Genomic DNA, 27294 nt, shown 5'->3' with positions numbered 1-27294 from the left:
TGAAGGGGCTTATGTAACTTGGTGAAGCTATGAGCCATGCCATGCAGGGCCACCCAAGATGGACAGGTCATAGTGAAGAGTTGTGACAAAACTTGACCCACTGGAGAAGGAAATGGCAATCCACTCCAGTATTCTTGTCTGGTGAACCTCATGGATAGTATGAAAAGGCAAAAAGATATGACATTGGAAGATGAGACCAGGTCAGAGAGTGTCCAAAATGCTACTGGGGAAGAGCTGAGGACAATTACTAATAGCTCCAAAAAAATGAAGTGACTGGGCCGAAGCAGAAATGATGCTCAGTTGTGAATGTGTCTGGTGGTGAAAGTAAAATCCGATGCTGTAAAGAACAGTATTACATAGGATTCTGGAATGTGAGGCCCGTGAATCAAGGTAAATTGGACATGGTAAAGTAGGAGATGGCAAGAGCAAACATCAGCATCTTAGGAATCAGTGAACTAAAATGGACGGGAATGGGTGAATTTAATTTAGATGAACATTATATCTGCTACTGTGGCCAAGGATCCTTTAGAAGGAATGGAGTAGCCCATAGAGTCAACAAAAGAGTCCAAAATGCAGTTCTTGGGTGCAATCTCAAAAATGACAGAATGATGCTTGTTCTTTTCCAAGGCAAACCATTCAACATCACAGTAATTCAAGTTTTGCCCCAACCACCAGTGTTGAAGAAGCTGAAGCTGACCAGTTCAATGAAGACCTACAAGATCTTCTAGAACTAACACCAAAAAAAGATGTCCTTTTCATCATAGGGGACTAGAATGCAAAAGTAGGAAGTCAAGAGATACCTGGAGTAACAGGCAAGTTTGGCCTTGGATAACAAAATGAAGCAGGGCAAAGGCTAACACTTTTGTCAAGAGAACACACTGGTCATAGCACATACTCTTTTCCAACAACACAAGAGATGATTCTACACATGATTATATTCTTGATTATATTCTTTGGAGTCAAAGATGGAGAAGCTCTATACAGTCAGCAAAAACAAGACCTGGAGTTGACTGTGGCTCAGATCATGACGGAGAAGGCAATGGCACCCCACTCCAGTACTCTTGCCTGGAAAATCCCATGGATGGGGGAGCCTGGTGGGCTGCAGTCCATGGGGTCGCTAAGAGTTGGACACAACTGAGCGACTTCACTTTGACTTTTCACTTTCATGCATTGGAGAAGGAAATGGCAACCCACTCCAGTGTTCTTGCCTGGAGAATCCCAGGGACGGGGGAGCCTGGTGGGCTGCCGTCTATGGGGTCGCACAGAGTCGGACACGACTGAAGCGACTTAGCAGCAACAGCAGCAGGGACAACTGATACTTTGTACCTATTAAGCTCTAATTCCCCACTCTCTGCTGAAGCCTGTGTACCCTAGACGGAGAAGGCAATGGCACCCCACAAGAATACACAGAAGAACTACATAAAAAAGGTCTTAATAACCCAGATAACCATAATGGTGTGATTACTCACCTAGAGCCAGACGTCCTAGAATCTGAAGTCAAGTGAGCCTTAGGAAGCATTACTACAAACAAAGCTAGTGGAGGTGATGGAATTGCAGCTAAGCTCTTTCAAGTCCTAAAAGATGATGCTGTGAAAGTATGCACTCAGTATGCATACTGAGTATGTCACTTAGCATGTCAGCAAATTTTGAAAACTCATCAGTGGCCACAGAATTGGAAAAAGGTCACTTTTCATTTCAATCCTGAAGAAAGGCAATGCCAAAGAATGTTCAAACTACGGTGTAATTGTCCTCATTTCATGTGAGCAAGGTAATGCTCAAAATCCTTCAAGCTAGGCTTCAACAGTACATGAACCAAGAACTTTCAGATGTACAAGTTGGATTCAGAAAAGGTAGAGGAACCAGGGATCATATTGCCAACATTTGTTGGGTCATAGTTTTTCTATGGTAATTCCAGAAAAACACCTACTTCTGCTTCCTTGACTACGTGAAAACCTTTGACTGTGTGGATCACAACAAACTGTGGAAAATTCTTCAAGAGATGGGAATACCAGACCACCTTACCTGCCTCCTGAGAAACCTGTATGCTGGTCAAGATGCAATAGTTAGAACCTGACATGGAACAACAGACTAGTTCAAAATTGGGAAGGGAGTACATCAAGGCTATATATTGTCACCTTTATTTAATTTATATGCAGAGTACACCATGCAAAATGCCAGGCTGGATGAAGCTCAAGTTGGAACCAAGACAGCCAGGAGATATATCAACAACCTGAGATATGCAGATGATACCACTCTAATGGTAGAAAGTGAAGAGGAACTAAAGAGCCTCTTGATGAGGGTGAAAGACGAGAGTGAAAAAGCTGGCTTAAAACTCAACATTCAGAAAACTAAGATCATGGCATCTGGTCCCACCACTTCATGGCAAATAGATGGGGAAACAATGGAAACAATGACAGATTTTATTTTCTTGGGCTCCAAAATCACTGTGGATGGTGATGACAGCCACTAAATTAAAAGATGCTTGCTCCTTGGAAGAAAAGCTATGACAAATCTATTAAAAAGCAGAGACATCACTTTGCCAACAAAGGTCCATCTAGTCAAAGCTATGGTTTTTCCAGTAGTCATGTATGGATGTGAGCATTGGACCATAAAGAAGATTGAGAGCCAAAGAATTGTTGCCTTTGAATTGTGGTGCTGGAGAGGACACTTGAGAGTCCCTTAGACAGCAAGGATATCAAACCAGTCAATCCTAAAGAAAATCAACTCTGAATATTCATTGGAAGGACTGATGCTGAAGCTCCCATACCTTGGCCACCTGGTGTGGAGAGTCAACTCATTGGAAAAGACTCATGCTGGGAAAGATTGAGGGCAGGAGGAGAAGGGGAGACAGGATGAGACGGTTGGATGGCATCACTAACTCAATGGATATGATTTTGAGCAAACTCAGGAGACAGTGAAGGACAGAGGAGCCCGACATGCTGCAGTTCATGGGGTCACAAAGAGTCAGACACGACTTAGCTTAGTCAGACCGAACAACAGCAATACAGATAGCCTATCAAATATTAGCCGTATACCCTGAAAGTGGCCTCCACTGGATCTTAATGGGGACTAGAAACCATTATAGACTCTCTGTCCAGCTCTGTCCCAGTCTCTAGTGGTGAGGGCTCTTGAATGGTGACCATCTGGTTGAGTTTACTGCACAGCACCATGGGGTGAGGCCACACTCCCTCTAGCAAGCAGTTCTACTTTGATGAGCCCCGCCTCGCTGTCAATCAACTGTGGAAGAGGTGGGGCCCAGGGAGGCACCAGAAACAGCCTGGTGGTGGCTGGCTAGAACAGGGCCACAGCTGGGAGGGCGGTACCTCTTCCAGAAGACTGGGAAGTGGTGGGGCAGAGCCCCTATGAAATCACTCATGAACCAGGCACCCTCATCAGGAGTTTCCAAAGGAGAGGGAATCTCAGGGCATGACAGGCTCTATAGGGTTCAGCAGCCCTGACCCACCTTCCCCTCAGTGTGGATTCTTGGGAATCCAGAAGTTTCTTCACCCAGGGTGCTGGTAGAGTCCTCATAGATGTTCTCTAGGCTAATGGCTGGATGCCTGTAAAACTCAGTTTTGTAGGTGGTTCAGCTCATGTCACAGACAGGAGGCAAAATAAGGTTTGGACAGTGGAAGAAGAATCATGAATAGTCAGCAAAGTTAAAACCATCGTTACAGGTCCTAGTCTCCCCCGAGCCCTAACCTCCCCTTCCTTGTGGTTTAATCAGGGACAAAAGCATAGACTTTCCAGGTTAAGAGGGTTGCTGTGTAGGTCCCGGACATAACACCTGAGTCTCCCTGACGCTTTCCACTCTCCAAGCGCTTGCACATGGACTGACACTGTTTGTGGCACTCAGTTGTCTGAAGGTATAGTGAACTGGCTCACAGAGCAAGAGGCATCCACAAAGTGGGTTTTTTTTCAATAAATAATACCTGCTGCTGCTGTAATTATTATTCTTCACACTATAGTGTAAGGTTTCCCTTCCTCTCCTCCCAGCTCTCAAGGATCTGCCTCAGACAATATGAGCAGAGCCCGTTCTGTTTCTTCTTCCTCTCCTATCCACCTTGCCCCTTCCTTCCCCCTCCACTAGCTTGCCTCTTCTTTTCCTCCCTCCATTTGCCCTTTCCTTTTCCCCCCAAGCCTGGGTGCTCAGTTGTGGCCAACTCTTTGGGACCCCATGGACTGTAACCTGCCAGGCTCCTCTGTCAGTGGGATTCTCCAGGCAAGGCTACTGGAGCGGGTTGCCATTTCCTCCTCCAGGTGATCTTCCCAACCCAAGGATCGGACTGCGTCTCCTGAATCTCCTTGGCAAGAAGATCCCTTAGCACTGAGCTACCTGGGCAGCCCTTCCTTTCCCCTCCAGATTGCACCTTTTCTACCCCTCCTTAGCATCCCCCTGCCCGCTGCCCACCGCTTTGTTTCTCCCACTGGCCCTGCTTTGGCACCTCGGAGGGGCAAGAAACTCATGGTATAGTTTTGCGGGCTGGAAGCAAAGCCCACACGTTAAGGGGCATGCACCAAAAAGGAGGAGGCCGCTTTCTGAACATGGACATTGAAAAGCTTCTAGGAGTGGAACTAACGTGAAACAAAGCCAAGCCCAGAACAGTGCGCATGCGCGTGTGTCCCTTCTCCGGGCGTACACACTCAAGAAGTAGAGCGGCTGCCTCTGGGGAGAGGAAAGGAGAAGTAGGGGGCCCAGGGCAGGAAGGAAATGTACTCTGTATCTTAGAGCCTTTTGCAGTGTTTGAAAATTTTCGTCATGTGAAGTTCCTCCGTGTTTAAAATATTGGGTTGGCCAAAAACTTCGTTCAGGTTTTTCCGTAAGCTGATCGATTGATTTTCAAAGTGTTTTACCTACCCCTCCCCCAATCTCATTTACCCCTCCCTGCGGACAGGTGTAGTTACCCCACTTAGGAAAGAAGGCTGAGTCCCAGAGAGGCACAGCGACTGGCCCATGGCACTCAGCACCAGCCTCCTTGCTTTCAATCCGGAAGAGATTCCAGAGTCAGTGTGGCAGTTCCCTCAAGGGTGAGTGAGGCCCTTTCTGGCCGGCTTCCCCGGCTGCCAGCAGCCTGGCCTGCAGGCGCCCTCCGGTCTGGGCATTTGGGGCCGTGAAGCTGAGCTGGAGACAGCGGCGCTCCTAGGAGGCTCCACGGCAGATCCTACTGACGGGGCTCGGCGGCAAGGCCTCAACCGCCAGCCCTGTTCCTAGCGCAGCGCACTGCCTGTAAAATACATTCTTAAAACGCCTGTCGTATTTTATCTGATGCTCAAAATTGATTTTCTTTTTGGATGACACGCAATATGAACCGGCCGCTCGATGATCTCTTTATCAGCCATAGACTGCGGGGTGACACTCATCCTACACGAGTGAACACTGCGAGCAGGCCCAGATGCGGGGTTCCAGGAAACCTCCAAATCTAGTTAGAGTGTGGAACCAGGGAACGGCGCAGAGGGTTTCCTAAATGCTCACAGAGGCCTGTGGGACCGTCACATTGAAACATTCATGCAAGACAGGCAATGCAAAGCCCCCAAAGCAAATAAGTGCGTGGACTGAGAGGCTACTATAAGCTGGGGTCTACACTTGGTACTGTCATGGGGTCCCCTCCTTTACTTTGCGTAACAGTCGGTGAGGATGTGCTTTAATATACTTCTTTTGATTGCCAGAATGAAACCGGGACAAGCCATGTGGTGGTTGGGGTTGGGAGGTGCGGATAGCAGGGGGACGGACAGGACATCGTGCAGCGACAAGGGAGATAAGGGAGGAGGAACTTACTAGTTTCTTCAACAACTATTTAGTGAACCTATGATATGCCAGGCCCCACTCTGAGTGCTGTGGATGCAACAGAGAACAAAATGGAAAAGAAAAAAAAAAGCCTCCCTGGGATGTTGGGCCCTTTAAACAGTGATGAGAGGAAGCTTCAGCAAGGAAGTATCATCAGAGCTGAAGGACAAAGGGGTGGGCTTGGGAGAACCAGGAGTATGAGGCCTGGGGATGGGGTGGCCCAAGGCTGTATGTAGTGGCCCCGTGTGTGTGTGTGTGTGTGTGTGTGTGTGTGTGTGTGTGCGCGCGCGCGCGCGCGCGCACGCACACACGCATGCGTGCTAAGTCCCTTCAGTTGTGTCCAATTCTTCACGACCCTAGGGCCCATAGCCTGCCAGGCTCCTCTGTCCACGGGGTTCCCCAGGCAAGAATACTGGAGTGGGTTGCCATTGCCTCTCCAGGGGATCTTCCCGACCCAGGGATGGAACCCGCATCTCTGATGTACTGGCCCCAAGTCACAGCAAAAACCACCAGCCCAGGACTGGCTGTCCTGTGTCAATGCCCAGGCTGGTTCCATCAGCAGTGGTCAGGGGTCATGTGGCCTCTGGGTGGAGCCGATTCATTGGGAGGAGCTGTGGATTCCCCAGCCATCCCTGCCAAGAAATAGCAATTCTACTGTAAGAACCCTCCAAGGGCTTAGCTCCGATACTGCCCTGTCAAATAGGACCCACAGAAATATTTCAGTTGCCTTGATGACGTGCTGTTTTAACTGAGCCAATTTTTAAAATGGGAAATCTGCTAAAACAACTCATTTTTTATAATTTTCTTGAAAACAATCATCAGATCTAAAACACTGGCACCTCGTTTTTCTGCCAATTACCAGTGGGCTGGAGTAACTATCCTTCAGGTGGGGCTCTCCCTAGTCCACACAAGGGACTCATTTATGCTGCTGCCTGTCTCCTGCAGCCATTTGACTTGCAACATTGATCTAACAGTTTACCCAGGGTTACAGGCTTCCCAGGTGATACTAGTGGTAAAGAACTCACCTGGCAATGCAAGAGACTAAGAGATGCAGGTTTGACCCCTGGGTCAGGAAGATCCCCTAGAGGAGGATACGGTAACTCACTCCAGTATTCCTCCCTGGAGAATCCCATGGACAGAGAGGCCTGGCCGGCTACAGACCATAGGGTTTCAAAGAGTTGGACACGACTGAAGCAACTTAACACTCACACACCAGGGTCGCAGAGGGGCTGGTGGGGGCTGGTCGGGGTACTGCTTTGCTCCTGCTTCCTGTATCTGCTGCCTGTTAACTCTGGCAGCCAGTCCAGGGGTGAGTCTGTCCTGCCACCAAAGAACCCCCTGAGCAGACAGCAGAGAGGTAGGCTGCTGGGGCTCTGCTCCCCTACCTCTGCTGGTGACATGTCATTCTTGGTGCCTTAGAGTTGCTCAGAGTCCTTCCCATGAGCCATTAACATTTATTTTTTTCAGAGCAGAAAGGATGAGAACTCCTGGGATACGCTTGGGTTTGGGAAGCTGGACTGTGGTTATTCCTCTTGGTGTCCCTCAAGTCTGAGCACTGTGCGTGGTTCAAAGGACCATCTGAATGGCGACTGAGTCATGGGCCAAATGCCACATGCTAAGTCTAGAGGCCTCACAGAGGGACCCAGGCTGTGTCTTAAAGGGACACCTTTCCATCTGGCCAGTGGGCTTCTAAGAAGAGGCTGGAGGTGGGGGTTCAGGGGAATGGTGGGGCTGGGACCTCTGCCTTCCCAGGCAGGTGGGCTCAGGGACAGAGGGCTGAGGAGGGTGGAGTGGGTGGAGCCTGAGAAGCAGAGTCTTATTCCTTAGTCAGGCTCTGGACCCTTGGTGGCAGCTGCTCCCGGCCTGGGAATTTGCAGGAAGCCAGATGGGCTCAATTCCTGCAGAAGGCCCCAGGTCTGTGTTAAACGAGGAAGGTGCATTTCCAGGGAGGGAAAGGAACAAGTCATGGGCAGGTAGGAGGCCTCAGGTACAGTTCAAACCAGCCCCAGCTTCAGTGAGCCTCTCCTTGAGGGAGCAGATGCTGTGGCCTCGTAGCTGCCCCTCATTCCTCCTGCACTTCTTCAGAAAAGGCATTTGTGGAGCACCTACTATGTGTCTGGCACTGAGCTAGGCTGCAGGACTCAGAAGGTAGCCCGTGACCAGTCGTGACACAAACTAGTGATGAGATTTATGACAGCACAGAGCTCAGAGAACAGGACTGAGGGGCCCAGTGGTCAGGGAAGGCCTCTCAGAAGACACATACTGAAGCTGATACTTGAAGGATGGAGAGGAGCTGGCCACACACAGGAGAGGGGCCAGGCAGAGGCAGAGCAAAGCATGATGGTCCAAAGGTTAGGGGTCAAGGCACTAGAAGCAGCAGGGGACCAGAGGCAGGAAAAGTGGACGGGGCTTCCCCGAGGCAGGTAACCACCTGGACTGTGTCCTGAGGCAGCCGGGGTCATGCAAAGGCCTCAGGCAGCAGATCAGCCTGGTGGGACTAACGCTGGGAAAAGACGATTCTGCTGCAAGGGGAGGATGGGACGGGGTCAGGACACCGGGTGCAGAATCAGGTCAGGACTCCGATGTTCGGGCCACCGCCTGGGGCGGCGTGTGCAGTGGGGGTATGAGAATATCAGGTGCCCGACCCTCCCCCACAGCTCCAGCGACACTGCAGGGCGGGTCGCAGCAGATGAGTCTGGGTGGTGAGGTTTTTCTTAATGCTATTGTGAAAATCCATCTTCACCCCGGGAGATCAAGTGCCCTTCAAAGGCCCACGCTGGAGCTCGCCTTAATCTGGGCAGACACCATCTCGCGACTGCATGTCCAGCCTGTGTCACTTTAAAATTCTCTTTGTTTGAGCCATCTGAGAGCTGGGGGTGGGGGGGGCGCTGCCTGGCTCAGGGAATCCACAAAGGACCCAGTCGGGGTGGGGACTGAGGTCTGGGAGGCTGGCTGCAGGCCCAAGGAGAACCTATCACTGAAGTCAGGCCCAGGAGGAAAACCTCACACAGCCCTCAGCCCTTCACTGACGGTGATGGCAGAGGATCTGTATGCCAGGCGTCAGGGAGCAGGAGGGGCACCCCCATCACCCAGCACCACCCACCTCGAGCCACAGTACACACGGGCCTTTCAGAGGTTTGCCCCTGTACCTTCCTCTCAGCACAGCGTGGTGGCTCTGGAGGTGTCTGAGGCCTGAAGGGTGTCCCTGAGAAGTGGCCAGGCCTAAGGGTGGCTTAAGTGAAAAAAAAAGTGTTAGTCGCTCAGTCGTGTCTGACTCTTTGCAATCCCCATGGACTGCAGCCTGGCGGGCTCCTTTGTCCATGGAATTCTCCAGGCAAGAATACTGGAGTGGGTAGCCGTTCCCTTCTCCAGGGGATCTTCCTGACTCAGGGATTGAGCCCAGGTCTCCTGCACTGCAGGCAGGCTCTTTACTGTCTGAGCCACCAGGGAAGCCCAAGGGTTGCTTTAACCCACCCCAAATCTCCACCAGCCCTTCCAGCCACCAATATACAATCAGGTAAAGATGGTGTATCTGTTTTCACTGCAAGCCAAGCCCACAGCCCCAGCTTCCAGCCAGACTGCCAACCCCCAGTCTGTCTGGCTGCCCTGGTCAGTGACCTGATGCAAATCACAGACCTGGGATGGGGTCCTTGGAGCCAGACCACACCTGAGGTTTTCAGGGAGCCAGGCCCAGCCTATGGGGACCCAGTTTGTCCTGAAGTGGTGGCTGCCTGACACCTCCAACCCCTCCCACCTGCCTCCTCATAGATCCATTGTGTCCCAGCTTCAGAAGTCACAGTCTGCCCCCTTCTGGTGGCTGGAAATTCTCAGGAAGCCACCGACTGGCAGGAACTCCAGCACAGAAGATGGGGGTGAAGGTGTTAGGCTAAATTCATCTTGGCATGGCCTCCTGAGTACCCCTCGCAAGCCCTGACTGAAGGAGGCCCATCCTCCCTTCCATGACAAGAGCCACAAATGCATGCCTTTGACCTTCTCTCCAAACACCATTATGCAAGGGTCACAGGAACAGGATGGAGAGGACATTCTCTATTTTGAAACTTGTGTCCCGTTACCAGGCCACGCTGCCTTCAGTGACCTATAAATACAAATGTTTAAAGGAAAATGTTTAATTACCCTGGAACAGTTAAATTCACTGTTATGTGTGTATTAAGAGCATTTGTTTGTTAAACCTATTCATATTAAGTATACAACAATAATAGAAATGTGTTTTCACACTTCCTAATTTTTTAACATAGCGAAGTGAAAGTGAAAGTCACTCAGTCGTGTCCGACTCTTTGCGACCCATGGACTATACAGTCCATGGAATTCTCCAGGCCAGAATACTGGAGTGCGTAGCCTTTCCCTTCTCCAGGGGATCATCCCAACCCAGGGATCGAATCCAGGTCTCCCGCATTGCAGGTGGATTCTTTACCAACTGAGCTATCAGGGAAGCCCTTTTTAACATAAGGAAGCTTCAAAACTGGAAATGGCCTGGCCTTGCATGCTGCTCAGGACCAGATACCAACCGTGACGTGAGGATGGAGGAACTTCATCTCAAGGAGGTCTGGAGCCTGGCACAGGTTCAGAGTTGCCTCTGCATTTGTAGAGACAGCAGAGCCTAAAAGCTAAGCCAAAAGGCTCTGTCGTCAGTGGATCTGGGTTCAAGAGCAGCCTTCTCCACTGACTGGTGTGATACTGGGCAAGTGACCTCACCTCACTGTGCCTCCATTTCCCCATCTCTAAAATGGGGCTAATAACACAGCCTTCTCAATTCAATAGCAGAATGGAATATGTGAGATTGCACATGTACAGTATGGAGCTCAAAGCCAGTGCCCAGGGAACAGGGGGCTGTCTTAGCCCTACTTGCCGGCCTCAGGAGTACTGTCACTGACACTCCGGGGCACAGCCATGACTTTCCTGCCCTGGGTAGAGGCAGCTAGAGTTCAAAGAGGCCCAAGCAAATCCCTGAATAACTGCAGTGCCATGATGCCTTCCTTTATTTTTGGACTCCAAGTCCAGTGCTCTTTCCTTGTCCCAAGCCTGCCCGTGTCCAGATTTCCAGGTGACCCTGTCTCCTGTTGGGCTGCTTTCCTTTCTCCATTCAGCTCACTAAGCACTTGGTAAATGGCAGGCAGGATGCTAGAGCCTACAGGGGTAGGAGGGCCAGACTGGCTCCAGCTCCCTGGGACTCACATTCTCCTGGAGAAGACGGATAGATGCCCAACAGCTGCACATCACGCAGGTGCTGCTCAGCGCTACCACAGGGCAGGGCGCGGGCAGGTCACTGGGCTCAGAGGGCTTGACAGGTCAGCCCCAGGTATGAGTGTAGGGAGCTTGGAGGGAGACTCAGTCTAGGAAAGAGTGAAACGCGTAGACCAGATTCTTTCCTCAGATTCTGGAGTTTGTCTTTCCGGAATGAGGTCTGCTGTCTATAGCCCTCTGCACTGGATGTCCGTTAAGGCTCTTGCACTTTTAACTGACAAATGTCACTCAAACTGGATTAAATATAAAAGGGGATTCATTGGCTTATGTCACTGGAAATGCTGTGTTTTCAGCACAGTATGACCCAGGGCTTCAGACAACCTTGTCACACCCCAGTTTGTCTCCCACTTCCTGTCTATGCTCTCCTCTGTGTGGTATCTTCTTCTCAGGCAGGCTCCCAGCCTCTGCTTCGGGTGCCTGTCTCCCAATCCCAGCTTGAGGATGGCATTTGACAACCCCACCAGAAAGGGCACACTTGTGGGGGCCCAAGGAAGTTCTAACAAAAGTCCTGAGGTAGACTCTCATTGGACCAGCTGGAGAGCCAGGCTCATCCTTGGACCAATCACAGAGGCCAAGCCAGTGGCATATGCTGGTTGGTCAAGCTAAAGTCACATGACCACCTCTTGGGAAAGAATAGTGCTTCAAAGGGATATCAAGACACTGTGAGCTAAAGATCACCCCAGGTGAAAACAACTGGTATTTGCTGCAAAAAAAAATGGATGTTTTTGACAGCCTCAGGTGTTTTGGGGGGAGGGATTTTTTTGGTTTTGACTCTTTTCTGTCTGGAAGCTGCTATTTTATGCCAAACAGATACAGAGAAACTGTGGGCCTGTGGACTGGATACTTCTCTGGGCCCTGTCTTGGCTGCTAGAATAAGACCCAGCGTGGAGAGGAGCTGCCATTGATCACTCTCCAGCCCCAGAACATCAGGCTCTTGCCTCATGCAGATCTGGGCAGCCCTGACACCCACAGCTCCCCAGACAGCCGAGGTCTTAGCTCCCAGCACTGCCCCCTTTCCTGATGACCTGAGACCACCAAGCCCCAACATAGATACATCTTCTATGCCAAGAGTAGTTCAGGGCGCACTATGTTTCTAGGAAAAAGAATGATCTAAGGTACATACTGTCTTTCAAAATACTGTAAATATATTAAATTTTTATAATAATCATGCACTTTCATAGGGTGATGGGTCTTTCCCTCCTCAGACCCTTCTCTCCCAACAAAATATCTCACTAGGTAGATGAGGAGCAAAGTAGGGTATAATTTTTTTAAGTGATTGTTCTGATTGTCTATGTAGAAAATCAAAAGAATTGACAAGGGAAAAAAAAAGACTTCCTGGAACCAATAAACAATTATAGCAAGATTGTAGAAAATAAGATTAATATACTAGCTAATTGCTTTCTTCTAGTGGCAATGAAGAAGTGGAATTTGAAATTAAAAACACAACACCATTTACATTAGCTATTCCCCCCAAAAGAAATTCTTTGATATGAATCTAACACAATATGTATAAGATCTATATGAAGAGATCTAGGAAACTCTGATGAAAGAAATCAAAAAAGAACTAAGTAAGTGGGGAGATGATTCCATGTTCATAGACAGAAAGACTAGTATTGTTCAGATGCCAGTTCTTCCCAACTTGGTCTACATGTTCAATACAATCTCAGTCAAATCCTAGCAAGAAATGTTGTGGATATCAACAGACTTACCCTAAAGTTTATACAAAAGTCCCAGAATACCCAACTCAGTATCAAAGGAAGAAGAATAAAATTGGAGGCCTGACACTGCTCAACTTGAAGATATACTATAAGACAACAGTAATCAAGACAGTGTTAACTGCAAAAGAATAGACACACAGGTCCACGGAACAGAATAGAGAGCCCAGAAATAGTCACATAAATGTATCCAACTGTGCTTTGATGAAGGAGCAATACAGTGAAGAAAAGACATCTTTTCAACAAATGGTTCTGGAATAACCAGATATCCACATGCAAAAAAAAAAGTTGATTGAAACACATACAGTACTCAGATCAAGATCTTCCTTATACCATTCACAAAAATTAACTCAAAATGGAGCACAGACTTAAATGTAAAATGCAGACCATAAAACTTCCAGAGGAAAACATAAGAGAAAATCTTAGTGACCTTGGGTACGGCAATGATTTTTTAGATTACAACACCAATTCATGGAAGAAATAATTCATAAACTGAATTCACTAAAAACTTATGCTCTAAAAAAGACAATGTTATGTGAATAAGAAAATAAGCCACAGAGTGGGAGAAATATTTGTAAATGACACAGCCAATAAAGGAGTTATCTAATATATACAAAAAACTCTTAAAACTCAAAGACAAGGAAATAAACAACTCAATTAAAAAATGAGCCAAGGAACTTAGCAGACACCTCACTGAAAAAAATATACAAATGGGAAATAAATATATGAAAAGGTATCTATCAAATGTCCTGGTTTTAAACTGTATTACAAAGTTATAGAAGTCAAATCAGTGTGGTACTTCCATAAAAGCAGACATATAGACATTATATGCCTATAAAATGTCTTTTAGACATTTAGACATATAGACATTATATGTCCAGTCTGATGGAATAGACTTTGGAACCCCAAAATAATTCCATGCACATAATGATATTTGACAAAGGAACCAAGAATAATCAATGGAAAAAGGATGGTCTCTTCAATAAATGGTGTTTAGAAAACTGGATGTTGGGGTGCCATCGCCTTCTCCAAGAAAACTGGATAGTCACATGCAAAAAGAAAGAAATCAGACTCATGTATTATATCCTTCACAAAAAATTAACTCAGAATGGATTAAAGACTTGTAGACTATGTAAGACCTAAACTCTTAAAATTCCTAGAAGGAAACATAGAGAAAAAAATGCTTTGTAAGTGGGTAAAAAATCTATCTGCAACCTAGGACACATGAGAGATGTGGGTTTGATCCCTTGGTTGGGAAGATCCCCTGTAGAAGGAAATGACAACCCACTCCTTTATGCTTGCCTGAAAAATCCCATGGACAGAGGAGCCTGGCAAGCTACAGTCCACAGGGCCACAAAGAGTCAGACATGACTGAGCAACTGAGCACAACACAGCAGCCTTATTGTGGTGATCATTTCACAATACACACATGTATCATATCATCACATTGTTTATATTAAATTTACACACGTTATCTATCAATTGTATCTCATTAAATCTGGGGGAAAAGAAAGATGCTGTACATCATATGTCATCATATGATGAGAAATAAACCAATGAGATAACAGAACACTGGTTGGAATGGCCAAAAAACAGTGTGGAACAGGAACTCCCATTCATTGCTGGTGGAAATATAAAGTGGGATAAAAAACCATGCACAAATACTTCTATTTGTATTTGCCAAAACTTGAAGCAACCAAAATGTCCTTCAGCAGGTAAATGAACAAATCAACATCCAATGGAATATTATTTAGCAATAATAAGAAATGAGCTATCAAACCATGGAAAGACATGAAGGAAACTTAATGGATATGACTGGGTGAAAGAGATTAATCTGAAAAGACTATACATATTATATGATTACAATGATATGACATTGTAGAAAAAGCAAAACCATGGAGACAATAAAAGGATTAAGGGGTACCAAGAGGGAGGGATGAACAGGCTTAGCACAGGTGACTTTTAGGGCAGTGGTAATATATTCTAATATCCTATAGAATAATAATATTCTATATTGGTGGATAATATTATATTGGTGGATACATGTCGTAACACATTTGTCCAAACTCATATAATCTACAACACCAAGAGTGAACCGTAATGTGAACGATGGACTTTGGGTGATAATTGGATGTCCTTGTAGGTCTATTAACTAACAAATGTACCACTCTGGTTCAGGATTTTGATAGAGGATGGGCTGTATTATGTCGGGGCAGGGGGTATGTGGGAAATGTACCTTCTGCTCAATTTTGCTAGGAAGCTAAAACTGCTCTGAAAAATAAAGTCTATTAAACAACAACAACCATCATTTGTGGAATCTATCCTGGTTCTGGAATTTGACTGGGCTCCACTAGGCAGTTCTAGAGAACTGCTCTGTAGTCCCCTTCTCGGCGGCAGTCAGATAGGGATTGGGGCCAGAGTCACCGCCCCAGCTTCTTCACTCACGTTTGATGCCTCAGGTTCGCTGGGACTTCAGCAGGTGCTGTCAGCCCACACATCTCAATGTGGCCTCTGCACACGTCCTGGGCTTTCTTGAAGCACGGCAGCTGGGTTCCGTGTGTAAATAGGCCAGACAGGGAGGGAAGAAGGACAGTATGGAAGCTGGTGGAAGCTTCGTGACCTACCTCCAGAAGGCACGGAGAGTGTCCAGGTCATGTTAAAGAGAGCACAGAGGATGGGAGACAGTCATGGCTTTCTTTAGAAAACACAGTCTGTCCCACTGACCTGCCTTCTGGTGTGGCCGAGGCCAAGGTGCCAGCTGGGACGTGGTCCTGGGTTTGTTTCCCATCTCTTCCAGGGGGCTGTGCACCCCCTGTCTTCCTGACGCGGGCCCAGGTGCTTCAGGTCATTAGCCCTGCTCCCCAGGAACACCCCAAGGACAGCAGGATGAATTCCCCTTTCCAGATGTGAAAACTGGAGCATGCCCTGGGTCTCACTGCTTGGGCTGTGTGCTGCAGAGGAAAGCTGGGTGCCTGAGCCCGAGGCCTCCACTCCTCTGACTTTTGGGTTGCTCTTTGCCTCATTTACTCTGAGCAGAAGCTGGCCACCCACAAGACCCCTTGACCCCCCAGCACTACTTCCCCTGGCCCATGTGCCCCCTTCAGTCTTCCCTGAGCTCTCCAATATCCTCGCTCGGTCTGCATCCAGGGCCCGGTACCCTCAGCCCCTTGCTCAGAGCCGGGTAGGCCGCATTGAGGTTAGTTTATGGTCTCCCTCTCATGCCATGAGTTCACCTCAGTTCATGTGTGGAGGCCCTGTGGTCCTCCCACCTCCTCACAGTCGGCTGCTATGTCCCCCCAAAGGCTCCTCTGCGATGATGACGGGTCGCCAGGCCCATGATACGTGGTAAGCCTGCGGTAGCCATCTGCAGGTCGCCATGTCCTCACGCTGGACTAACTTCAGGGGACAAGGACAGGTCCTGTTTCCTTATGCATCCCCTGGCACGCAGGGGCACTCATCTACTGAATGAACGAACTAACGAATGAATGGACAAGATCTCAGAAGTGAAAAGCCAGTCTGCCTACCAAGGGAGCTCAGAGTTGCTGCCACGTCTCCAACAGATCCTTCCAGTTGGGTCCAAACCTGCCTCTGCCTCCTTCAAGGCTTAAAATTTTGGACCTGGTGGAGCTGCCTCCCTCCCCTCCCCTCCTCGTTTCCCCCTTCCTCACCCCCATTTCCGTCCCCACTTGGGCACAGTGCAGCCACATGCTGGTCAAGTGGAAGTCACCTTGTAGCTTGGATTCTGAAAGTTTGCATTTGTTCCTTAGGCATGCATAGAACGAGTACTTTAAAATATAAAAAGAAAAAAAAATTACAGGATGAAATTTACCCATATCACTCTGAGATAATTACTATGAACATTTCTCTATGTTTTTCTTTCAACACTTTCCAAAGCATGCATATTTTCCACAGTGGAAATCATACTGTCTATGAACATTGCAACCTTTCTTTTCAAATCCTATCATTAAGTTTTCCTCAATAAATTCCATTTTAACCTGTATTTTAGTGGCTGCATAATATTCCATCTTATGAAAAAGCCACAATTTAAGCTATTCTTTCAGAGCTGGTCATTTGTTTGTTTCTCACTTTTTCACATGATGCTGTGAGGAAGTTATGGGCTTTAGCAGTCTTTGCCCATCCACCATTCACCCTTCTTTTGGCAGGAGCACCGCCAAGTATTCCCCAGGAAGCCCCTCCTTCCTCAGAATACGGTCCAGGTGGAGACAGCCTTATTCCCCAGCTCTGGGAGAGGGCACGTGACCAAGGCTCAACCAATCAGCTTCTGTCATCCCTCTGGCGACAGGGCTGGTCTAGGACAAGTATGTAGCCAGTCAGAATCAGAGACTCAATTCTAGGACAGATGTGACCTCTGTGAAGAGACAGGTCTTCTGGTCTTGTCCTCTGGTGTCCTGGTAGGTTAAGATGAAAGCCTGGGGCTGCTGGTATGTGTCTTGCCACCAAGGAAATAGCGAAGAGCAGCAAGTCATCCCATAGATCCAACTATGCCTAATGCTGAACTCCTTGACTTTTTTTTTTTAACTTTCTATTTTGTATTGGGGGTAGAGCTGCTTAACACACAATATTGTGATCGTTTCAGGTGAACAGTGAAGAGACTCAACCATACCTATACATGTATCCATCCTCCCCCAAACTCCCCTCCCATCCACGCCGCATAACATTGAGCAGAGTTGCACGTGCTATACAGTAGGACTTTGTTGGTTATCCATTTTAAACAAAGCCGTGTGTACATGTCTATCCCAAACTCCCCAGCGATCCCTTCCCATTCTTGAAGCCTGTGAGACTGTTTCTGTTTCATAAGTAATGAATTCCTCGACTTTTTATATGACATGAGCTAATACATTCCCGTGTTTGCTTCATTCAGTTTGAATCAGGTTTCCGACCTTAAGTCCTATTACCAGTTTATCAGACACATTTTCATCGACAGTGCAAATTCTTCTTTTCCTTAAAAGACAGACCCAAAAGTAGAAATTGTGGATCAAAGTAGAATGTTTTTAAAGCTGCTAATATGTCCTAATAGGAAGTCTATGACTATCGATCCTCCCTTACCAGGTAGGGCGAGATGCCGCACTGGTCTCCCAGCATGCCCCCTGTGTGTTTGGAAACAAAACCAGGCTGAACACTGCTGCTGAAAGAGGCTCTGGCAAAAAAAATAAAATAAAAAACTCAGTGTCCAACTCCCCAGTATGCAGGTGATGATGCAGTGTAGACAAACACGTGGGGCTGGGAGAGGAGGGAGCAGGCAGTCCTGGGGGCTGCTTCCAGGTGGATGCTGAAGCAATGCCTGTATCATGGGTGGAGTAAGAGAGACTTGAAAGGCAGGCAGGGTAAACACCAGGAAGTGACGGTCCCCCAAACTACTCACCAAGTCACTCTGTGCTACAGCCACAACTTGCAGCCTTGCAACGTGGTTACTTCTCCCCTGCTAACCCCTCCTGCTTGAGTTTTCAGAGTGGTCCAGACTCCTTTTCTCCCTGGAATGGAAAGCCTCAGATGGATTCTCAATGAGCAAGGACATTTATTTCTAGGGAAATTCTAGATTCAGTAGTCATTCAGCCACATTCATCTGGAAGGAAAGGATGCCAGGAAAGGTTGAAACGTGATTCAGGACCATCTGAACTACCCACAAGAGTCAGGGGAAGGCTGAGCCTGCCCACTTCTGTGTCCATTTTGAAAAGAAAAGCCCGGGACATGGGATGCCCGCTGCTTCCCCAGCCCCATGGCTGGCAGCAGGTGGCCTCTTCCTGGTGTGCCACCATTCAGCAGATGCCTGTCAGTTTTATAACTGTACTCTTGCCTCAAAAGATGGGCCATGAGCCCCACAAAAATCCTTTTGCTGGTTACTGTGTGCCCCCTGCACACAGCCTGCTCTGTGCCAGCAGTGAACACACTGCACTGTCTGGATTTCCAACTGCCCAACCAACATTCCTGGGTGGTGTAGTGTGGAGCACATATGTGGGGGCTGGGTCGGGGGGCCCGGGCCACTTCTGGCTCTGGCAGGGGCTGCCTCCCTCTGTTCAAGGCCACAGCTCCCAGCCACCCCTCTCCCTTGTCTCCTGCTTTTCCTGAGCTCCACTAACTCCTCTGCCTCTCCAGGTCCCTCCCAGCCCAGTGGTGGCAACATCTTCACATTTTTCATGATACCCGTGAACCTCACCATCCTTTGCTGATTCTCACACCTCTGGAACTGTCCCCTCATTCATCTCTCTTCAGTTAAAACCCTCTGAACATGCCATGTGTGTCCTGACATCAAATGTGCCAGGATTCTCACAAGCAGAAGTCATAGTCTTAATCAGCTTGCCAAAGCAGGGGACACTGGTTCAATTCCTGGTCCTGGGAAGATTCCACATGCCTGGGAGCAACTAAGCCCATGCACAGCAACCACTGAACCTGCATGCTACAGCTACTGAAGCCCGTGTGCCTAGAGCCTGTGCTCCACAACAAGAGAAGCCACCGCAATGAGAAGCTCATGCACCACGACGAAGAGTAATCCCCACTTACCGCAGCTAGAGAAAGCCGGCTCACAGCAACGAAGCCCCAGCACAACCAAAAATAAGCCAGAGCCTTAGAGATGATGTAAACCTTACTCGTGGCTCAAATGGGAAAATCGAAAACCAGAAGGAAAGGGGCTGGCCCTCAGACACACAGGAGAGCTTACAGGCAAAGCCAAAGTGAGACATGAGCCTGGGACGCCCCCCCAGGGTCCCCCACACATGGGGGTCACATAGCAGGGTTTGCAGTTTGGTTACTTATGAACTGTGTGGTCTTGCCCAAGTGACCGAACCTCTATGAAGAGATAACATGTTCCCACTTCAGAGGGCAACTGGGATGATGAAATGAAATGACATGCATGAGCACTTAATGCAGTTTATACACATGCCTAGGAACCGTCACCGACTCACGAGTATGGTATTGAGGTCTGTCGGTAGCAGGGTGAGAGTGACCAGCATGGGCTGCCTCTCTTGGCAATACAACGGATGACTTAAAAAACCAAATAGATGAGCAGAACAATGGAGATGCATAAACCAGGCAGCTTGCTGCTGTGGAAAAACAGCACAGGTTCTGAGAAGGCCTTCCTCCCCTCTCCTCTTCCAGATCTCTCCATGACTATGAACTCTACAAGGTCAGAGAGCACTGTTCGGGCAGAGCCTGAGTGCCCTCACTGAGGGACTTCACATATGCATGCTAGCTCCTCTTTGAAGGTACTACATGGAAATGTATATACTTAAAAGTTAGCACCCCTGTCAACCCCACCTCTAGGAATTTATTACCCAGAAGACCAGCAAGAGTACAAGACTGGAAAAAACATACAGACACACAAATGCACATTCTTATAATGAAATACAGCACAACCACCAACAACAGTAACTGGATCCACTTTAATTCGCATGCAGAGTCACTTGTCAGGTGAATAACTAGATGATGAAATAACAGCAAGCACTTGTTCTGTGCCAGGGGCTATTCTGAGCTCTTGGCCCAGAGCAATTCATTTCACTTTTTTGTTACAACTTTATGAGGTGGGCACTTTTACTGTTCCCATCTTGTAAAGGAGGAAACTGAGGTGAGGCGAGCTAAAGTGACTCAGCAAGATCACACTGCTGATACGTGGTGGAACCGGACTCAGATCCCAGGTAGTGAGGCTCCAGAGGCCCATTTTTTCACTTGCTTCCCAGTGTGAGTGACATGATGCCGTCCACAGCAGAGCAGAAAGGACCTGTAAAGGATACTTAGCTATTCACACTGATTACGGGATTAAGTGCTAATTTTCCACATGAATGACACTTATTAAATTTATCTATTCTTCTTTTGGTGTTTACAAAATATCTACTCTCTCTTTGGTTGACTCAAGAATTCTATTTCTCAGAACTTATCCTCAGGAAATTATAAAAAAGATGCCAGCAAAGATGCATCAATAAAGATGTTTATCACAAGATAATTAGAACAACAGAAAATTAAAACCAAGGTAAATAAATGTCCAACAAGGGATTGGTTAAATAAAATGTTCTACCTACATACGGTAAAGCAATAAATACTGACCTGGTGAGATGTTTATGCTCTACTGAGAAATGAATGACTCAGTAAGCCACATTTGTAAAATAAAGCTATGTGCGGAAGGAAAGTGTGGACGGGAACATAAGAAAGAGGCTCTGGCAACCACTTCAGGGCTTGAAATCATACTTTTTTATTTGTGATCTTTCTGAATCTTCCAACTTTCCTGCCTTGAGTGTATATCACTCCTATGCTAGTAAGAAATGTTATTTTTATAAAATGGTTGTCACTCTCACCCTGCTCAAGTATCAAATCTGAGACAACAGAATCCCCCAGGGATTACAGTTCCCTGCATTGTAATTCTCAGGAGAGATGGTGCAGGGCTCCACTAGCAAAAACTCCCATGAAATGAATCTCTACCTAACAGCCAGCCTCTGCCAGAGGAGTATTAGGGAACAGTCAAGATGCAGAGAGCCAGTAAGATGCCTTCTTAAGGGAGCCGCTCCTCGTCTCTCCTGCCGCCGGCACGCGAGGCAGGCAGCCCCCTGTTAGTCGGACAGACAGTGTGAGGAGTGTAAAAGGTCAATCAAATAAGGATGTGCAATTCAAACATTTACTTTTCAAACATCTTCAGAAAGTTTATCATACACAAACAAGCACAGGAGAGAGAAGAGGGTTCAAGTTCAAGACAATTCATTTGCCCAGCGGCCCCGGGGAACATGAGCATCATAGAGTGAGTGGGCCACAGAGGCGGCGGGGGCGGTTCCCCTTGGCAGCCAAATAGCATGGCTGGCAGGACAGACTCGGAGGCTTTGGGGGCTTGCCCATGAAAAGTACTGTGGAGGGACGTCCCTGGTGGCGCAGCGGATAAGAATCTGCCTGCCAATGCAGGAGACACGGGTTCGATCCCTGCTCAGGGAACATCCCGCATGCCGGGGAGCAATTAGACTCCAGCACCACAAGTACTGAGACTGCCTGCCTAGCACCTCTGTTCTGCAGCAAGAGAAGCTACCACAGTGAAAAGCCTGCACCCCACTCCCTGCAACTTCAGAAAGTCCTCGCAAAAGCGAAGAAGGCCCGGTAGGGCCAAAAACTGAAAAAAAAAAAAAAAAGGAAAAAACAAAAAAGTACTGTGAATCAGAGTAACCAGAGACATCACAGGAAAGGTTACGATGCCAAGTGAGCACAAGAGTAGCCTACAGTGAGAAAATAATTCAAGAAAAATTTCAGAACAGTCTGTAAGCAACTTATTCGGTGTCCTCCAACAAACACCCTGATGCTATAGCCAAGTGAGGCAGATTTTAAGGAAAACGGCAAAATAGTATGCCTGCAATGCTTCTTGGGAATCTTAATGGACAGTTTTGATTTTTTTGTTTTTTACAAAACATTTACCCAGGAGGGAAGAAAACTACCCTCGATCTCAGTCTGGAGCAGAGAAATAAGGAAATGTTAGTTGAGTATCTAGCATACATGTGACAGGACGCCAGACAATCACTCAGAGCAGCAAGTCTCCCAGCTCCTTAGGACGCATGATGAAATATATTGCAAAAAGAGAGCTCAAAGGCTCCTGGGCTTATGTGAAATCCTGTGTTCTGCAACAAGGTTCTGTTGGGCCTGCCGGGCCTTCTTTGCTTTTGCGAGGACTCTCTGTAGTTGCGGCGAGTGGGGTGCAGGCTTCTCATTGTGGTAGCTTCTCTTGCTGCAGAACACACGTGCTAGAACCTGTGTGTGCAGAACACAGTTGTCACAGCTGTGACAAGTGTGTATTAGGCACCTGTTGGCTTCCAGGCACAAAAAGGCAGAGGGCACAGTCCTGTCAGCTGGGGGCTCATAGTCACTGTGCCCGGGAGGCTGACAGGTAGACCCTGGGTAGCATCTATGAGATAAACGTCGTCACTGAGGGAGAGAAACTAGAGAGGAAAGGTCACCTCAGGCAAAGTCTGAGAAGGCTTCCAGGAGGATAGGAAACTGAGCTGAGTCTGAGAAGGTGAAAGGAGTTCAGTGGGCACCCTAAGGACGGGGATCAGGGAGGAAGCCATAGCACAGGACTCACATGGGCAGAGGTAAGACCTGAGGCTCGAGAGATGAACAGGAGCCTGACGTTGGAGGTCCCTGGAAGCTGGATGGAGGAGGACGTGCCCAGTCCATGGCCCAGTGCTTCTCAAAGCGGCAAACTCTCTCTCTCTAGCACACACAGGGTATGAGAAACACACTGCAAGCACAGTTAAAACCCCATCACTTTGGGTGCTCTGTCACCAAAGGAAACTAAACAGAAATGCAGGCCCTGGAGTCACCCAACAGGATCAGTGAAAAGCAGTGATTCGATAATCCAGTGTAAGCTTACATTTTAAACGTCTTGAAGGTTATCACTAAAACTGAAACACAAGATCGAAATATCCTTGTGGAATTCACCGTCACCTTGATACAATTTTGAAGACTCCCAGGGGTCTGTGTCCCTACTCTGAAAACACTCCTGTAGGCAAAGAGAGGTTTTAAGTATGTATTTGGGGTGCAGAAGAGCACAAAGGTGACTGAATTAGATTTACACAGTCTCCACAGTCTCAGTGTTACAGAAAATGACGCTAAGTGTTATATAAGATGTTAAGTGTTCTAGAAAATGATGCTGACACAAGTCAGGAGAGTCTGGCCTGAGGGCACCAGTGAAGGGATAGCTGCAGGGGTCAGGCAAACAGTGATGCAGACCTGCAAGGCAATAAGGATGAGAAAGAGAAAAGGCCCTTCCTGGACATCCTCTACGCTCAAGGCCAGGAGCTCCAAGCTTTAGAGACCCTCAGGAGAATGGGGTCCTACCCTCCTAGAACTTGGAGCCTACTTGGAGACTCAAGAGATGAGTCTTACCAAAGAATAGATTTAATACTAATAAATCATTCAAAAAACAACCTAAATGGTCATCAGTGGGCAAATGGATAAAAAAAAAAAAGTAGTAGATACACAGGGTTTCCCTGGTGGCTCAGATGGTAAAGAATCTGCCTGAAATGTGGGAGATCCAGGTTCAGTCCCTGGGTTGAGAAGATCCCCTGGAGAAGGGAATGGCTTCCCACTTCAGTATTCCTGCCTGGAGAATTCCACGGACATAGGAGACACATACACAAAGAAAACGTGTGTATAGCTCCTCTGGGTACCAACTCTATTGCGCTGTGCACTGCCGTGCGTTTAACCCAGGCTTGGAGGAGGAGGAGAAAATCCCCCCAGATCCGGGCAGGTTTCTCTGCCTTTTGGGCCCTGCACAACTGTTAGCCTGGTGGAAAAGCGCAAATTGCTCCTGCTTTCCCAGCAGGTTGGTCCTGCTTTTTCTTGCAGCCTCAGCAGAATTTTGAGCTTGAGCTGAAGCGTTTCACTTGGATGTGCACGCACCCCACTTGGGCACGTCTGGATCAGAGAATTAATTCCAGCTGCATCATGAGCAGTGTTTGGGGTGCTGGCTGCGTAGCTGCTGGGATAGTCATCAGGGCCAGTGCCTGGTACTGTGTCTACAAATATGCCAGGGGATGAAACCATATGATGAAGAAGAGACTGGCTAAACCCAAAACCAGGGCTGTGGCCGAGACTGGAGCCAGGGCTAGAGCTGGACTAAGGGCTGGATTCACAATTGACCTTGGGCCAGGATTCAGTCCTCCAACCCCAGTCCGCACTGGGGCAGAGGAAAGGGCTCAGGATGAATCCTCTGCTCTGGACACTGCTGGAGTTGAAGCAGTGGTCCCAGCTGCATCCAGTGCCGAGACCCAGAGCGGGGCAGGAAATAAGGGCCAGGAGACAGAAGGGGCTTGGGTGGGGCTTAAAGCTGAATCAGTAGCCACAATGTCTTTTGCAGTGGCACCACCTCTCTGGGAGGCAAAGGCTCCCTCAGCTGCGAAGGCTCCCGCAATGGTTGGGGCTCCTAAATTAGCAGAAGCCCCTGGCACAGCGGAGGCTCCCAGGGCACCAGTGGTGCCTCATGTGGTGCCCATTCCTACTGAGGCATCACAACCTACAGAGCCAGTGGAGGCTTCCATACCAGCAATGCCTACTGGGACAGCAGCGACTTTAGGGGTAGTAGCGCCTTCTGGGACTGCAGAGGCTCCTGGGCCTTCAGGGTCCTCTAGAACAGTGGTAGCCACTAAGAAAGCAACCCCCGGGGTTCATACTGGGGCTATACCTAAGGCCGGGTCAGCTACTGGAGCTGTACCCAAAAGTGGAGCTAAGGGTGTAACCAGGTCCCGGACTGGAGGCAAGGGCAAAGGCAAGAAAAATAAGGTTGAAGTAGATGAACTGGGGCTGGGCTTCCGGCCCAGAGATGGGGCTGCAGCAGCCGCGGCAGCGTCTGCTAATGGGGGCCAGGCTTGCCTGGCAGAGGTTCCTGATTCTGAGGAAGGAGAGTCTGGATGGACAGACACAGAATCGGAATCAGACTCTGAGCCTGAGACCCAGCAGAAAGGGAAAGGGAGGAGACCTGTTCCCATGCAGAAGCGCCCCTTTCCTTATGAAATTGATGAGATTCTGGGTGTCCGAGATCTCAGGAAAGTCCTTGCTTTGCTTCAGAAGTCGGATGATCCTTTCATCCAACAGGTAGCTTTGCTCACTCTGAGCAATAATGCCGATTATTCATGCAACCAAGACACAATTCGCAAGTTGGGAGGCCTCCCAATTATTGCCAACATGATCAACAAAACTGACCCTCACATTAAGGAAAAAGCCTTAATGGCCATGAATAACCTGAGTGAGAAATATGAAAATCAGGGCCGGTTTCAGGTATACATGAATAAAGTGATGGATGACATCATGGCCTCTAACCTGAACGCAGCAGTACAGGTAGTTGGATTAAAATTTTTAACAAACATGACTATTACTAATGACTACCAGCACCTGCTTGTCAATTCTATTGCAAATTTTTCCGTTTGTTATCTCAGAGAGGTGGAAAAATCAAGGTTGAGATTTTGAAAATACTGTAGAATTTTGCTGAAAATCCAGATATGTTAAAAAAAAATTACTCAGTAGCCAAGTGCCATCATCATTTAGTTCTCTCTACAATTCTTATGTGGAATCAGAAATTCTTATTAATGCCCTGACTCTATTTGAGATCATCTATGACAATCTCAGGGCAGAAGTATTCAACTACAGAGAATTCAATAAAGGCTCCCATTTTCACTTATGTACTGCATCTGGAGTGTGCGTTAAGAAAATTCGAGCCTTAGCAGATCACGATGACCTCTTGGTGAAAGTGAAAGTTGTAAAACTAGTAGACAAATTTTGATTGTCTGTGCTCTTGAAAACTTGAAGAAATGTCTGGTTTTGCAGTCTGGGAGCAATGAAAATTGAAAGTTACTGCTTTTCACCCTCTCATATAGTAAAGGGATCCTTTCAGCTGCCAGTTTTGAATAATGTATCAATCAGAGTGATGTTATCTGCGACTATCTCCAGTTTTAAGCTGAACCATTTTATGAATACCAAATAAATAGTCCTCTTGTCCCGAAAACACATTTGTGACTTTAATCGTGCTGCTTGAATAGGAATATTTTTACTGATTCCTCTGTGTGAATTGATAGTGAACCTGTTCATCATGAATAGCCTATACTTCTATCATCTGTTTTGACTTGAATTTATTCACCAAAGACTTCATTTGTGTATCATTAATAAAATTGTATGTTTCAATTGAAAAAAAAAAAAGAAAACGTGTGTATAATATATATATATATACATACACACATGCACACACATATATATACACACACATTTCTTTCCCTTTGAAAAGCAGGAAATCTTGCCATTTGCTACCACATGCATGAACTTGCTAAGTAAAATAAGTCAGATACATAAGAATATACTTATTGGGAAATCTAAAACAGTCATATTTGTGGAAGTAGAAAGCAGAACGGTGGTTACCAGGGGCTATGGGATGTGGGGGATCAGGGAGATGCTGGTCAAAAGGTACGTCCTTTCATTTATGCAGGGTGAAGAATTCCTGAAGTTCTCCTGCACAGCATAGTGCCTATACCTAATACTGTATTGTATGCTTACTTTAAAAAGTTTAAGAGCGTAGATCTTATGTTTCATGCTCACATTAAAAGGGGAAAAAGAGGGAAGGAGGAAACTTCTAGAGTTAATGAATAAGTTCAGAGTATTATGTATGGTGATGGTTTCATGGGTGTATACTTATCTTCAAACTCATTAAAACATATACATTATTTTTTTTCTTTTGCATATTTTTTCATCAGAACCCATTATAAAATATACATGTCTCTCCAAAGGCTACTTTTGCCATCCAGCTGGACTTTTTCCTTATTTTCACTTTGTTCAATATTTTTTCACTGAATTACAATAAAAATATAATTTACCTCTAATTTAAAAAATAAATCAGGAAAGAGTGAGGAGATATTAGGAGTACTCTTTATTTCTTTTTGGTTTCTTAACACAAAACAGCTTTTTTTATATAAATCAATCATACCTCAATACACACATGCACAAATGAAGAAATCAATAAAAATATGGAATTCCCTGGCATTTCAGTGGTTGAAACTCCACACTTTC

General features: G+C 47.3%; 1 pseudogene; it reads left to right on the top strand.

Annotated features, from left to right (window-relative positions):
• The first annotated feature begins 24189 nt into the window (after positions 1-24189).
• LOC113875364 lies at positions 24190-26020 on the top strand (annotated as a pseudogene).
• Positions 26021-27294: the final 1274 nt, after the last annotated feature.

This window comes from Bos indicus x Bos taurus, chromosome 18 (assembly GCF_003369695.1).
Source record: "Bos indicus x Bos taurus breed Angus x Brahman F1 hybrid chromosome 18, Bos_hybrid_MaternalHap_v2.0, whole genome shotgun sequence".
Lineage (NCBI taxonomy): Eukaryota > Metazoa > Chordata > Mammalia > Artiodactyla > Bovidae > Bos > Bos indicus x Bos taurus.
The sequence above is the reverse complement of the archived record's forward strand: the minus strand, read 5'-3'. Positions and strand labels throughout refer to the sequence as shown.